General features: G+C 46.5%; 1 long non-coding RNA gene across 1 annotated transcript; it reads left to right on the forward strand.

The window, feature by feature from the left end:
* Window positions 1–1145: 1145 nt before the first annotated feature.
* LOC128322155 (uncharacterized) lies at window positions 1146–3923 on the forward strand. The gene is made up of 2 exons (XR_008305565.1): window positions 1146–1829; window positions 2520–3923. It is a non-coding gene; the product is annotated as an uncharacterized LOC128322155 (long non-coding RNA).
* Window positions 3924–13306: the final 9383 nt, after the last annotated feature.

Below are 13306 nucleotides of genomic sequence, written 5' to 3' on the forward strand. Positions count from 1 at the left end.
GAGGAGCAAAACTATGACTTGAAGGCAAACGTTTGTCTTCGGTTTTAATCATGCTTTTAATTTGGGTTTTCCTTTCCCAAGGACTTTGAAGCCCCCGCCCCCACACCACCCCCGCTTCCAAGCCTTCTAAGCGCTCACAAAGAGGCAGCACCAAAGTTGAAATCCAAATGTCTTCTTCTATTTATCCCTGGAGTTCGGGCTGCCAAGGCCTGCAGTGGAGGCGAAGGAGCGAGGCTGCCATTCTGATCTGTTTGCATTAGCACAGCTCTCCTCTTCGGGAAGGCAGGCTTTGCACCCACGAAGCTCATGGTTGTTCTTTTGGATTAATGACTTTAAAGAGATGGTATCGCTTTTTGTTTGGTTTACGAAGTAGAGAACGGAGACCTCACCTGGGCATCAGCCTGTAGGCTGCATCAGCCTTGTTTGTGTAAGCAGTTGAAGGATCTCAACCCAAAACGTAGAAGGTTGACTTGGGGGTTTACTATCCCAGGCTGCCACCCACAATCTGTGTGCCCTGGCACAATCCAACACAAGTCAAGGAGGGCGGGGCGGGGGGGGGGAGTAGGTTGTGAATCGCAGCCCTGATTTCACCATTTGCCATGTGGTAGTTACCACGGTATGCATAATGCATATGGCTTACATTTACTTAGCCGGTTGCCTGAAACAACCGAATCACCCTCTGGTGACATCTCTTACACCGGGGTAGCTTGGAGCGGGTGCGACTCTGTGTGTGTGTGTTTATGTGTTGGACTCTGAATCATTCAGCCAAGCGATAAACAGACGCCACACATCAAATATAGATGTATGGTAAACTGCGTGGCAAAATGGTCTTCTGCATCCATTCTATATGTACCCCACCTCTCACCCCTACCCCGGTATTTCTAGCGCGGTCCACCAGCTTGGTTGCATACAGAACTTATCGAGAAGAATCTCCAGTAATCCTCCCGCAGTAATCTGGAGACTCTACAGCACTGCTCAATTAATTACTGTCCCAAACTCTCTCTTTGGCGTTTGTTTGGGTGGGTGTGCGCGCGCGCGCGCGCGGGTGTGTATATATATGTGTCTGTGTGTGTGTGTGTGTGTGTGTGTGTGTTTTCGCTGCGATGAGGAAGGACTCTGGATTTTATATAATGCAAGCTTAGCTGCGATCAACCCTGCCCCCTCCCCCCGCCTTCTCTCTCCTGCGCCTGGAGTATTTAAAGCAAATCTGTTCTCATTTCATGGAAGGGGTGGGGGCAAGAGATGCTGGAGCCGGGCTCTGTAGACAGCCTTCTGTCGCTGGTAAATGAGGACACGGCGTGTGGCGGAGGGGGACGCTGTCCTGGGACACGGGGAGCCTTCTTTGGGCCGGATGGAGGAGGCCGCAGGGGAGGTCCTGCCTCTCCTCTGGGCAGGGCTTGTTAGGCACCGACGGGGTTGTCCTAGCGAGAGAGAGAGAGGGAGACCAGAGTTGGGACCCACAGAGCCTCTTCTGCGGGGCTCGGGCTTCAGTCCCGGAGGAGAGGAGACCTTGAAGGAGCTGGGCTTCCGCTCCGGTTGGGGCTTGAACTTGCTGCTGGGCTCCGGCTGCTTTCAAGGACACGGGGAGATGAGCAGGACTTTGGGAGCCAACATCTGCCTGCCTGGTGACGTCAGCAGCCCCGTGTAATCCTCTTGTACTGGAGGCAGATGCCTTATTTGTTTGGCTGGAGAGCCATTAATCCCTAATTCTGGAGCAGCGAGCGAGGCGCGCGCACACGCCGACCGGACCGCTCCGGACCTTCTCCTTCCGAAAGAGACCGCTGGCTGGCTTCGCGGTACCCCGGCGGGCTGCGGCGGGCTGGCTGAAGGTTTGAGAAGATCGATGGATTTTTTTTCTCGTCGTTTCGCGCGCGCGCGTGTTTGTGTGTGTATATGGGGTGTGTGTGTTGTGTGCATGGTGTGGGGGGGGCTCAGATTAACCCACTCCCGTGACTTTTTATTTTATTTTAAAGATGCGTTGCTTGGTTGAAGGTCCCATCCGGATTGCTTGCTCCCTCGCTTCCTTCGGGTTATTTCTTTACGGGCGAGAAACCTGGTGGCGGGGGGGGGGGCGCATTCGTTTGGTCTTGGGGCAGAGCTCCGGCAACGTCCTTTGTAGCTGGCGGGATGTCAGCCGCGCCGTTTCCTTCCTTGGGCTGCCACCCAGTCTGTAGAAATCAGTGTAAAAACAAAAGAGAGAGAACCCTGCTTGTAACCCGCATGGATTTGGATCCCTCTCATTGCTCGCGGTGCCTGGATAGAAGAGAATTCCAGGCTCCCCTTCGTTTGAAATGGGGCAGGTCAGGAAAGCAGAAGCCGCCGCCCCCCCCCCGCGCGCGCCTTTCCCCCTCTTCGTTTCCCTCCTGCCTATGTAAACCCCCCTCTGCCCTCTGCCCTTTCCTTCCGCGCCCCATCTCAGGCGCTGTGGTCATTCGCGGCCGCCAGACCCGTTCCGCGGTGGTGTTTTCGCCTGCTGCCCCTGTCTCCCGTAACCTCCTCGCTTTGCTTCTCTTCCCTAGGACATCGGCGATGATCCAGGAGGCCTCTGGGGCACGCTCTACATCCCGCGTCCTCCCAGAAGCCGGGGCTTCGGTGCCACCGCCTCTTGGAAGAGGATGCTCTTCAGAGTGCCCATTCCAGTTGAGATCCAAACGGAGCATCGCGTCCGCTGACAAATACGCATTCTGGCGAAACTTCAAGGCTCTCGGCAGAGGTCAACTTGCCTCGGGTTCGGGCTCGTTTCTTTGGCTGCTGACCGCACTGAGTCCGGGTAAAGCCTCCCTGCACAACAGCCCTTCTGCCCTCAGAACCGACTCCGGATTTGATGATGCTCGTTTAAACGCTTCCAAGTTACAAACAGTAGCGGTGTTTCTGTTTTTGAGTTGCCTCGCTCTTCCTCCTCCTCCTCCTCCTCCTCCTCCTCCCCCCCTCCTATTCCTACGCCACAGTCACTGTAGCCAGGCCAGATGGGCTGTCCAAAGCCTCCCGGGAATGGGCAGGTGCTACTGAGTTAATGTTTTCCGCTTTACAAAGCAAGTCGACACGCACCCTGCCCCTTTCATTTGTGCAGATTTCATCTATATCTATATCTATGTCTATATCTAAAAGCCTTCCATAATCGAGAAGAGTTGGAGATGCTTAAATCTCTCTTTCGTGCTGCCAGTGGCCAAGGGTGGCTCTGATGACGGGGGCAGGCAAAATCCCATAGTCTTCAGCTGCAATCAGGGCAAAGCCGTATCATACTGTGGCCTTCGTAATCAGGAGGCGGGGCCAGGGGGTGAATACACAATTCAGAGCTTGCCACATTAGAGCAGCTTAAGGAGGTAACTGTAACGAGAGAGAAGAAGGCTTTAAAGAAACTCCTGGCCGATGGAACCGGCAGATGGACTAGCAAGCAGCCTCGAATTCAAAGCCAGGCCTGGAGGATAATGGTGGGAGAAGGAGAGGGAGGAGGGGTCCACTTGCCTTTTTCTTTCTTTTTTTTAAAGGTCGCTTGCGATATTGTTTGCAGAAGGAGATAAAGAGATCCGAGGCTGTGCCTCTCCGTGTTCACAGCGGACCTTGATTTAATGTCATACAATTAAGGCACGCGGTGAATGCCAAGAGTGGAGCCTGAAGACGCCGTTGAAGAACTGAGCTGACACACATATCCGGAGGAAAAACAGTGCGGGTGTTGGAGGGTGGGTTCCTCAACAATGCAGATTCTTCTACCGCAATGTAGGTTCAATGGGAAAGCGCTGCCACTGCTAAACCTAGTCGTGGTGTAAGGCGCGGTTATCATTAAAGAAGCGGTTATCTTTAAAAGTACAGCGGGATGTCTTACCAATAACAGGTAGGTTATGAATTTTGGTTGTTGTCTTTCCCAAGCTTCTTGTCGAAACCATGTAAAGGCGATGAAAGGGAAATAAATACATTTGATAATATTTTGGCATTGCTATGTTTGTTGATTATATTTCATCTTTTATCACCTGCGTCCCCCAAAAAGCCCTTATAAACAGAGAGGGTACTGGGTGAATGCCTTTCCGCATTTCAACATTGTCCTCAACCAGACTGTTGACCTCAAAGAGTGAAATCAAGCAGGAGAATGCCTAGAGGCTGAAGTGAAGAGGGGGAGTTAAGAGGTGGTGCTTCTGTTACTTGAAAGTAGTGCAAAATATGTGTAGGCCTTACGTTTCAGGCCCGAGAGAGTTAGTCCTCGAATATAATTTTTATGGGTGTCTTTGTTCAGCCTAGGCCTAAGGTTGCGGGTGAACAAAGGGAGGCAACCCGTCATTGTTCACATACTGGAACCTGTGCGCTCTCCACGGTGCTGAAGTCAATTTTCTAGCGAGGCCTAGAGAGAGGTTATGTTTAATAACGAGACACTAGCTGAAAATAAAAGAAAAAAGCATGCTGTAGTTTTATAATCAGGCGACTTCCACGATCTGGTCTTTAAAGAAAAACGAAGGCTACATTGACTGAAGTAAATGGCTACCCCTATGGCTTTGGAGTGTGTGGATTTCAGCTTCCTCATTCCACCAGCACATCTTGAGTGGTGTAGTTTAAATGTATTAACTGTAGTTTGCTTATACAATAGATTTTGGAAGTCTGAGGCCCAACAAGAAAAATAGATGCCTACCCTGTATAACTACCGATAATTTAATTGTAACATTTTGAATGTATACATCGAGAGAGGGATCCCAGGGTCTTTCCACAAAATGAGTGGTACCTATAAGTCTAGTTGCAGTCTGACAGACAGACAACAGTGTGACTCTTAGCTTCAAAATGTGTCTGTCAGACGACCATTTCACCAACTGGCAAATTACCCCGGTATAAAAGTTACCACTTGGAAAGCCGGTAGTCTATATTCTCCTGTGAAGTAGTAAGGAAACGCTACCATTTTATCAGATTTCTGATCAGTTGTGGTAAGTTTTTCTTCACCACTTTGACAGGCCTATAGAGACGACTTGTGGTATGCACACAGAGGTAAGGATAAATTACGAATTGGCAAATGGTCAGTCATCTTGTATTCACCTACTATTTCCTCCTTTTTGGACTGGGACGGGCACTGTAGCTTCACCGCAATGCCTCAGTTTCCGACCTGCAGCCTCAGGGGTGGGCCAGAGACACACTGCAACAACAATTACGGCGCAGCTATCAGGTAATGGAAGGCCAGGTGCTTCTAGGACACGCTGTTCTTTAATCTGGATTAAAACACAGGAAAGCGGATTACCGCCTACTGCCTCTTGGTATCTGAACCGGAACGCCACAAAATCCCGATTCTGCCTGCACAACTAGGGGCTGCGTGATGGAGAAAAAGAGGAAAACCCATCGAAAGACAAAGCAAGTGGGGCCTACTGGCAAAACCAGCCGCATTACACCGGGCTCCTTTTCGCTTCCATTGAATCTATCGCAGCCAATCAATTTAAGAATGAGGCACAATCCTCCACGCGCTTACTGGGGAGTAAATCCAAAAATCGTCAATAGCGCTTAAACTTTGCCTCCTAAAGAATTATGGCGCCTTTCCGCTGGGAAATCCAGACGTTCCTTGTCACGGAGTAACAGCCCTGTGAGCATCAGTGGAACTTACTCCTGATTAAGTGTGTGGAGAAGGGCAAAATTAAAGAGCTGTAATCCATGTTCCATTTACTCTAGAACAGTCCCACTAATTTTTCTAAAACAACGCTTGAGTAAAAGGGTGTGGATCGCGCAGAAGTATGCCAGAATTGATCTCTATATTTTGTTTAGTTCGATTGTCAGCGGTCATGCAGTTTAAAGTAACAAACATAAACACTTAACACAGTGAGGTGACAGATCTCATCTCAGTCATTATCATCCCTATGCATTTCCGGCCCCCGGCCCGACCCCTCAATAGCCTCGGCTTCATGAGCCAGCGTGGTGTGGTGGTTAGAGTGCTGGACTAGGACCGGGGAGACCCGAGTTCAAATCCCCATTCAGCCATAAAACTAGCTGGGTGACTCTGGGCCAGTCACTTCTTTCTCAGCCTAACCTACTTCACAGGGTTGTTGTGAAAGAGAAACTCAAGTATGTACTACACCGCTCCGGGCTCCTTGGAGGAAGAGCGGGATATAAATGTAGTAATAATAATAATAATAATCTCATCTCATCTGGATCGAGCCTGATCCAACAGGGCCGTTATGTTCTTATCTTCAACACAGCCGTTCTTCTGTTCTTATCTCCTGATTTTGAAAACATGCCCTTTCTGGCTCATAATATCCAGATGGGCGAAATGAAACTACGCCTCAGATCCCTTTCTTCCCATTGCATCAAATACCTACTCCAACCTTTCATTGCATTTCAATTCCTTGAACAGTGCTTTTGAAACTGTATCCCTACCCCCTGTCCATAGCGTTATAAATTACAGTGATCAGAGTGTTAAAATAAAATGCTCTGAGGACGGAGTATACAGCTGAGGGGTACATTGACAGGAAGCAGCCGTGAGGAATGGGCGGGAACAGAGAATCTGTCCAGTGATGCATCCTCCATAGCAAAAAACATTTTAAAGGCAGGAGCGTTCTAAGCACCAGATTTCAGGTCTTCAGAATCTTCTGAATTACGAAAGCCTGCGATGTGTGACCGGCACCGTGACGTTAAAGAATTTCGACGCAGGGCCGACCGATTTCTACAACCTGTGAATGGCAAGACGGTGTCCGCTGTCCAGGTCCTTCTTTCGTTCAGTGTAAAATTACTGAAACGCCTTTAGGGCTGACTAAAGGCTTGGACATTGTTATCCCATCAGCACTTCTTTAATCATTGCCAGGGAAAGAGGGTCCTAACGTTTCCCCATCGATTGAATAATTGGAAAAGAAGGATGTTAAACACGAGCTGAACCAATGGACGAAGGAAGAGATGTTGAGGCTTTACAGTCCGAGTGTTTGTTTGTTTTGCTTGGCTTTCTTGTAAATTAGGACCCTTTGCTTTGCTACTGTCCTGTTTAACATTCAGCATCTTCCTTCCAACTTCCAGTATACAGTCAAATGCTCTTCTCTCAGCCACCCCCCCCCCCCACCTGTGCGGTATAATCTTCTGTCCCACCTCAATCAGGACGCCCCACTGAGTGGCGAATAGGGAGATTTGCCTTGGAGGCCCCTCTACAGTCAGAAGCACTCCGATTGTGCCTCCATTAATAAGAAGGAAAGCCTTTCCGAAAAGCTGGGGAGAGAATCTTGCCCTTGAGCTGCTAAAACGAAGCAATGTTGTCCTACTGGAATGGAAGGCGAGGGGGGGGGGATGAAGCGGTTTTGCTTTTTACTCTGCTGCGCTGGAAAAGATTAACTAATTCGGGTCTAGGCTTGCAGCGGGCTAATTAACTAGGTGATGGCGCACTCTGCCGCCGAGAAGGGGCAAGAACATCGTTTAATACATTTACAAGCTGGAGGAGAACTGCTAGCCGCAAATCAACAAAAGTAAGCAACAAGGGAAAGTAAACATTCCCCACGACTATGCGCAATTCTACTCTGAAGAGCCAATAGAGATGCAGAGGCTGGCGCCTGTCCTCCCGATTGCTTTGCGGTCGCAGAGGGGGGATTGTGACGTCATAAAGCGCAACCTGCCGCATTCCAAAAGGCTTGGGCTGCGATACTGCAAGGAGCTCCGGGGACGAAGGAATCTGGACGCGGCTAACTGTACCATGATGACATTTAGAAACGAAGGGCCCACGAGAAATGTTATTTATATATTCACCTACCAAAGTTAAGTGGAGCGGAACGGAAGAAAAGTGCTCGAACTAATCGGCTGCACTTTGGAATTTGTTTACACACTTCAGTTCACGATTCATTTCTCCCCGAGGAATTGTTTAAAAAAGAAAAGAGAAAAGGCCCACAGCCAAGGATAAATGGGTGATAAGAGCTTCTTCCACCACAGAAAACAGAGGGAGGGATATCAAAACGGAAATGGGCAAAAGGAGTGTGTGGGCGCCCCTCCATTGGTTAGTGCTTCTGATTTATTGCCAAGAGCGAGACACGCTAAGCACACACTGTATGCGAGATCCAGGCCCTACACATTTCTTGCTGTTATGCTCTGATCCAAAACAAATTAGATGGAAACAAGTCCTATTTTTTTTGTCAGTGCAGCTGATTCCCAGAGAGAATGTTCAGAATGAAAGTCAGTGTCCATTCAGAATTCAATTCAGAAAGGGAATGTGGAATATTACTAACCCTATTGTAGATCTAATGTTATATGGCATCCTTTTGATAGATTAGTTCACATTTCTATAGAGAAGGAAATGAAGAAGACCAGGAATACTGACATTACAATACAATTATTGATAGCTATACAAAACAGTCTGCAATAATAGATTCATTCTTTGCTATTCTTAGAAATGCCCTTCCCTAATACAAAATTCATTAATGTGTGTTAATACATCCCATATCCTTCCATTGTACAATATTTTATTAATTTTTAATTTGTTTGTTTATTTATCAGATTTGTATACCGCCCCAAACTTTCATCTCTGGGCAGTTTACAATAACTATTAAATATTTAAATATTAAAAATATTTATTTTTAATATTTCACAGTGCACCCTATTTGTATGCCACTTTTGCATCATAATAGATCTCAGAATTAAAAATTGACTTTAATTTTTTTAAAAATCAGATTTCTAATAAAATGTTACGCTCTACTTTTTGCTCCCAGTGACAAATCTAAAATGATGATGCAGTCAGTGGCATCAAATAGTTGTTTCCTGCAACTTCTGGTCTTCTGCCCTAAAAATCAATGATGGCAAATGGTACTGAAGGAACAGATATTCTTCAGACTCATGACTCCAGTCCACCCGATGCTCCTGCTGTTGCTACTATTACTGTCACTGCCAGACTTTGTGTGACTGGCCTAACATAGGAACATAGAACATAGGAAGCTGCCTTATACTGAGTCGGACCATTGGTCTATCTAGCTCAGTATTGTCTACAAAGACTGGCAGTGGCTTCTCCAAGGTTGCAGGCAGGAATCTCTCTCACCCCTATCTTGGAGATGCCAGAGAGGGAATTTGGAACCTTCTGCTCTTCCCAGAGTGGTTCCATCCCCTGAAGGTGAATATCTTCCCATGCTCACATGTGGTCTCCCATTCAAATGCAACCAGGGCAGACCTTGCTTAGCCTAGGGAGACAAGTCATGCTTGCTACCACAAGACCAGCTCTCCATCAGGGCTAATCTGCAAGTGAAGCCATAGCTCAATGGGATGGGAAGGTAGCTCAGTGAAAGAACATCCGCTTTGCATGCAGAAGATCCCAGGTACAATTCCTGGCGTCTCCAGGCAGGACTGGGAACAATCCCTGACTGAAACCTCAAAGAGCTACTACCAAATCAGATCAAACCATACTCAGCGAAATAGACCAATAGTCTGACTCAGTAGAAGGCAGCTTTATATGTTCATGGTCCATCTCACTCAGTATTGTCTACACAGAGTGGCAGCAGCTTCTCCAAGGTTGCAGGCAGGAATCTCTCTCAGCCCTATCTTGTCGATGCCAGGGAAGGAATTTGGAACCTAGATGTTCTTCCCAGAACAGCTCCATCCTCTAAGGGGGATATCTTACAGTGCTCACACTTCTAATCTCCCTTTCATATGCAACTCAGGTGGACCCTTCTTAGCTAAGGGGACAATTCATGCTTGCTACCACAAGACCAGCTCTCTTCCCTTTTAGTCCTCAGTAACAGTCCTAGGAATGTTACTCCCAAGAATCAACAGCCCTGACTGAGGTGTAGCCTGGATTATTTGCTGCCTGCTACAATGAGTTTGTGCCACATGTGTTGGGCAACAAGGATCCTTTTTCCTAGTAAAGGTTATCTCATGTATCAATAATGGTTGGATTGTCAGCCAATTCAAGATGGTTTTATCAATTCACTGTCTTGCTGTTAACTAATTTATATGTATTTGAATTGTATATTTCAGTTTGTACTATTTTTGGATTGCCAAATTCTCACCTTGAAGACAAGGTGCCTATATCTTTAGAATGGACGCAGCCGCTGCGTCTCCCACTCCATTCTTTCACTGGCCTCTCACCTTGCCCACTACTCTCCCCTGACTACTAGGGGTCAACATTAGAATTTGTTACAGTTCACAGAAACTGGGGAGAGAAGGATGAGATTGGGGTGTGTGTGTGCGGCAGAGCAGCGGCATCTTCTCTTGGTGCCTCTGGACATCTAAATATATAGCCACCATCTCTAGGTGAGGCGCTAGCAACCTTATGTCATTTTGAAGATCCTGGAGGAATGGGACTATTTTTCTGAAGTCTGAGATAGCTTATATTTTAATAAAGGAAGACTCCCTCTTGTTCTTATAAGGGAAGGCCTCTGGTTTTAATATTTTATTTTTTATCCAATTTGGGAATATGGAATAATCCCAACCCAACAGGGCCAACAATCCTTAAAAAGAAAAGAAAAGGCTTATACATCATGTGTGACATCTGTGGTTTGTATGTGTGTGAATGTATAGATAACTGGACAGTCATTTAAAAGATAAATGATGCAGCACTGTCATTTCAGTTGTCTGTGATTCATATTGTTAGAAGGAAGCCATAATGTGTTCACCTTTAAAGGCAAGCTTTATGCAGGTTTTTTAATAAAAATCAAAAAGAACTTTTGGTGCAGAGAGAAAGGAACCAGCATGCCTGTACAGCCTGTATGCTAGTGAGTTCTTGCGTCTTAATTTTTTTAAGTCTGTGCTTTGCTTCTCACCATTTACTCAGACAGCAAAGTTAGAGCTGCTACTAAAGTGTGTGATGAAATGTGTTCAACAGAGAACATTTGAGTCAAAGCTAATGGGTCACCAGGCTTAGTACCCCAGCCCTGAGGATGTCCAGGTTTGAATGCTTAAGAACTGTACAACAGAATTTCCCAGTGTTTATCAATAGTGGTACTGATGTTAATGAAGCACCTACAGCTCTGCCAAGCCTGAAACCTACACTTATTTACTAGGAAGCAAGCACCATTGTCAGTGAAACTTAATTTTGAATAATATGAATGTTCCATTCATAGAATAGCACTGCAAATGCTGTACAAAGACTAAAATGCACGGTAAGAGTACTTACAAAATAGACACAACAAAAGGAACAAAGGGAGGGAAGAAGGAAAAAAAGCAAAGCTCAAGTGTGTTCACTTTACAGAATAATCACTTATGATTGCCACTGGCTGACATCCTGACTAGTGTTGTACTTGCATAATGAGAGAAGTTGTGTGTGCTTAAGAAGTTTGCTGCAGAGTTGTGTGAAGTTGCAGGGCTTGATGATGTTGCACATAAAAGGCTGTGCAAGGTGCCACACTTGTGAAACATGTGCAATGTATTAACGTCTTTGGCTAGTATAAGGACTAGTCTGGCACAGACTTGTCTTTCTTTGAGCATCATCATTCAGCTGTGCTTTGTCCTTGTACTAGCAACATAGCTAGTGCAACATGACTCTGGATATGAGCCACTGAGGGTGATGTGTTCTGGGAGGAAGCAAGTAATCTTTGGCCCTAGTTAGTCCAGGAGAAGGCTTCAGTGGTGCCTCTCCCTTCAACAGCCACCAAATGGAAGTAGTATCATTCCCTGCGATGTATATCAACTTTCTGGATTTTAATCAATATTTGTATTATTTTTTTAATATTCAAAAAGTACCAAGACTAGATAACATATACAGACATTTTTATAACTGAAATCTACCGATATCTGTAAAATAAACCAATGCTAAGCTGGTCAGTTTCAACTACCACAAAAACATCCTCAAGTGTCATGGCATCTCCCCAAATATCCATTCCTAGAACTCTTCTGTTAGCCCTGAATTCAAGAACCACTTTACATAGGAACAACATAGGAAGCTGCCTTGAGTCAAATCCATAGTCCATTTAGCTTAGTATTGTCTACACTGACTGGCAGGGACTCTTCAAGGTTTCAGGCAGGAGTTTTTCCCTCCCCTACCTGGAGAGGCCAGGAACTGAACTGGGACCTTCTGTATGCAAGGCAGATGGCTCTACCACTGACCTATAGTTTCAGAATTAAGATGACAAAGTTAATCTGTCTTGGTCATGTTTCCCTTTTCAACATCAAGCTGACAGGGAGGCTATTCTCATGACCACTGGAAAGCGGCTTTTGAGCTGTTGTGAGAAACACCAGGCTCGCGGGCAAGCTGGGTGGTTCAGCGGTGGCTAGCCCACCTATGTACTCCTACCCTAAAATGAGGTTAGCAGAGTGAGCGCTCCGCTAACCCCATTTCTGTGATCATGAGTCGCCACACCACGGCGCCATGGTGCAGTGCCACATGATGGCGACTCATGAGGAGATCCCTGACTGGGAGGGGTCTCCTCCCTATCTCCTCCCAAGCCTCCCATTGTTGGCGGTCTCCCCAGAATGCCCAATGCACTCACATGGGCATTCCCCAATTCCTGCAGCCCCAACAAGCAGCCCCCAATTCCTGCTGCCCCAACGGAGCAGGTAATCATGTGGGTGGCCGATCCAGCCACCCAGGGTGGGCTCTCTGCTTGTCTGCAGGGAGAGCAGGCCAAGCCCGTTCTCTCTGCCAAACCCTTTCCCGCTCTCCACGCTGCTTGTGTGGAGAGCCTCCGAGAGTCATATGTGCTTCTGTAAAACACCTGATTATTCAACAGACAGGGATCTTATATTAGGATGGAGGTCCTAGACATTCTGTCTAATAAACTTCTATCCAGCATAAGCTGTTCTATTTCTTTGGAAAACTTGGTTGTTGGCTAGCACTGCTTCTGGTGGAACAGAACAAGTTCAATAGTGTTCTGTGTTTAAAAAACACAGATAGCCAGCATGTGTAGTGGTTAAGGTGTTGGATTAGGACCAGCGAGACCCAAATCCCCATTCAGCCATGAAACTCACTGGGTGACTCTAGACGAGTCATTTATCTCTCTGCCTTGTTGCGAGGATAACCATAACCATGTACACTGCTCTGGGCTCCTTGGAGGAAGAGCAGGATATAAATATATAAATAATCCCTGCTAACTTGACAAAGAGCCACCTTTGAACATGGTGATTCTCTTTATTTAGCAGGGGGAGAGTAACTGGCCCTCTCCACCCCCAGCACAGTACCTCCAGTGACTGTTGCTGGTGTCTATCTTATGTTTCTTTTAGACTGTGAGCCCTTTGGGGACAGGGATCCATCTTACTTATTTATTTATTATTTCTCTTTGTAAACCGCCCTGAGCCATTTTTGGAAGGGCGATATAGAAATTTAATAACAATAATAATAATAATAATAATAATAATAATAAATAAAATAAGAGGCATGATCTTTCCAGTCAGCTGTTGTCCCAACTTCACTGAAAACTACAAAAGAGTTAATACTTTGAAATTAAATGAATATATT

Source organism: Hemicordylus capensis, chromosome 4 (assembly GCF_027244095.1).
Source record: "Hemicordylus capensis ecotype Gifberg chromosome 4, rHemCap1.1.pri, whole genome shotgun sequence".
NCBI lineage: Eukaryota > Metazoa > Chordata > Lepidosauria > Squamata > Cordylidae > Hemicordylus > Hemicordylus capensis.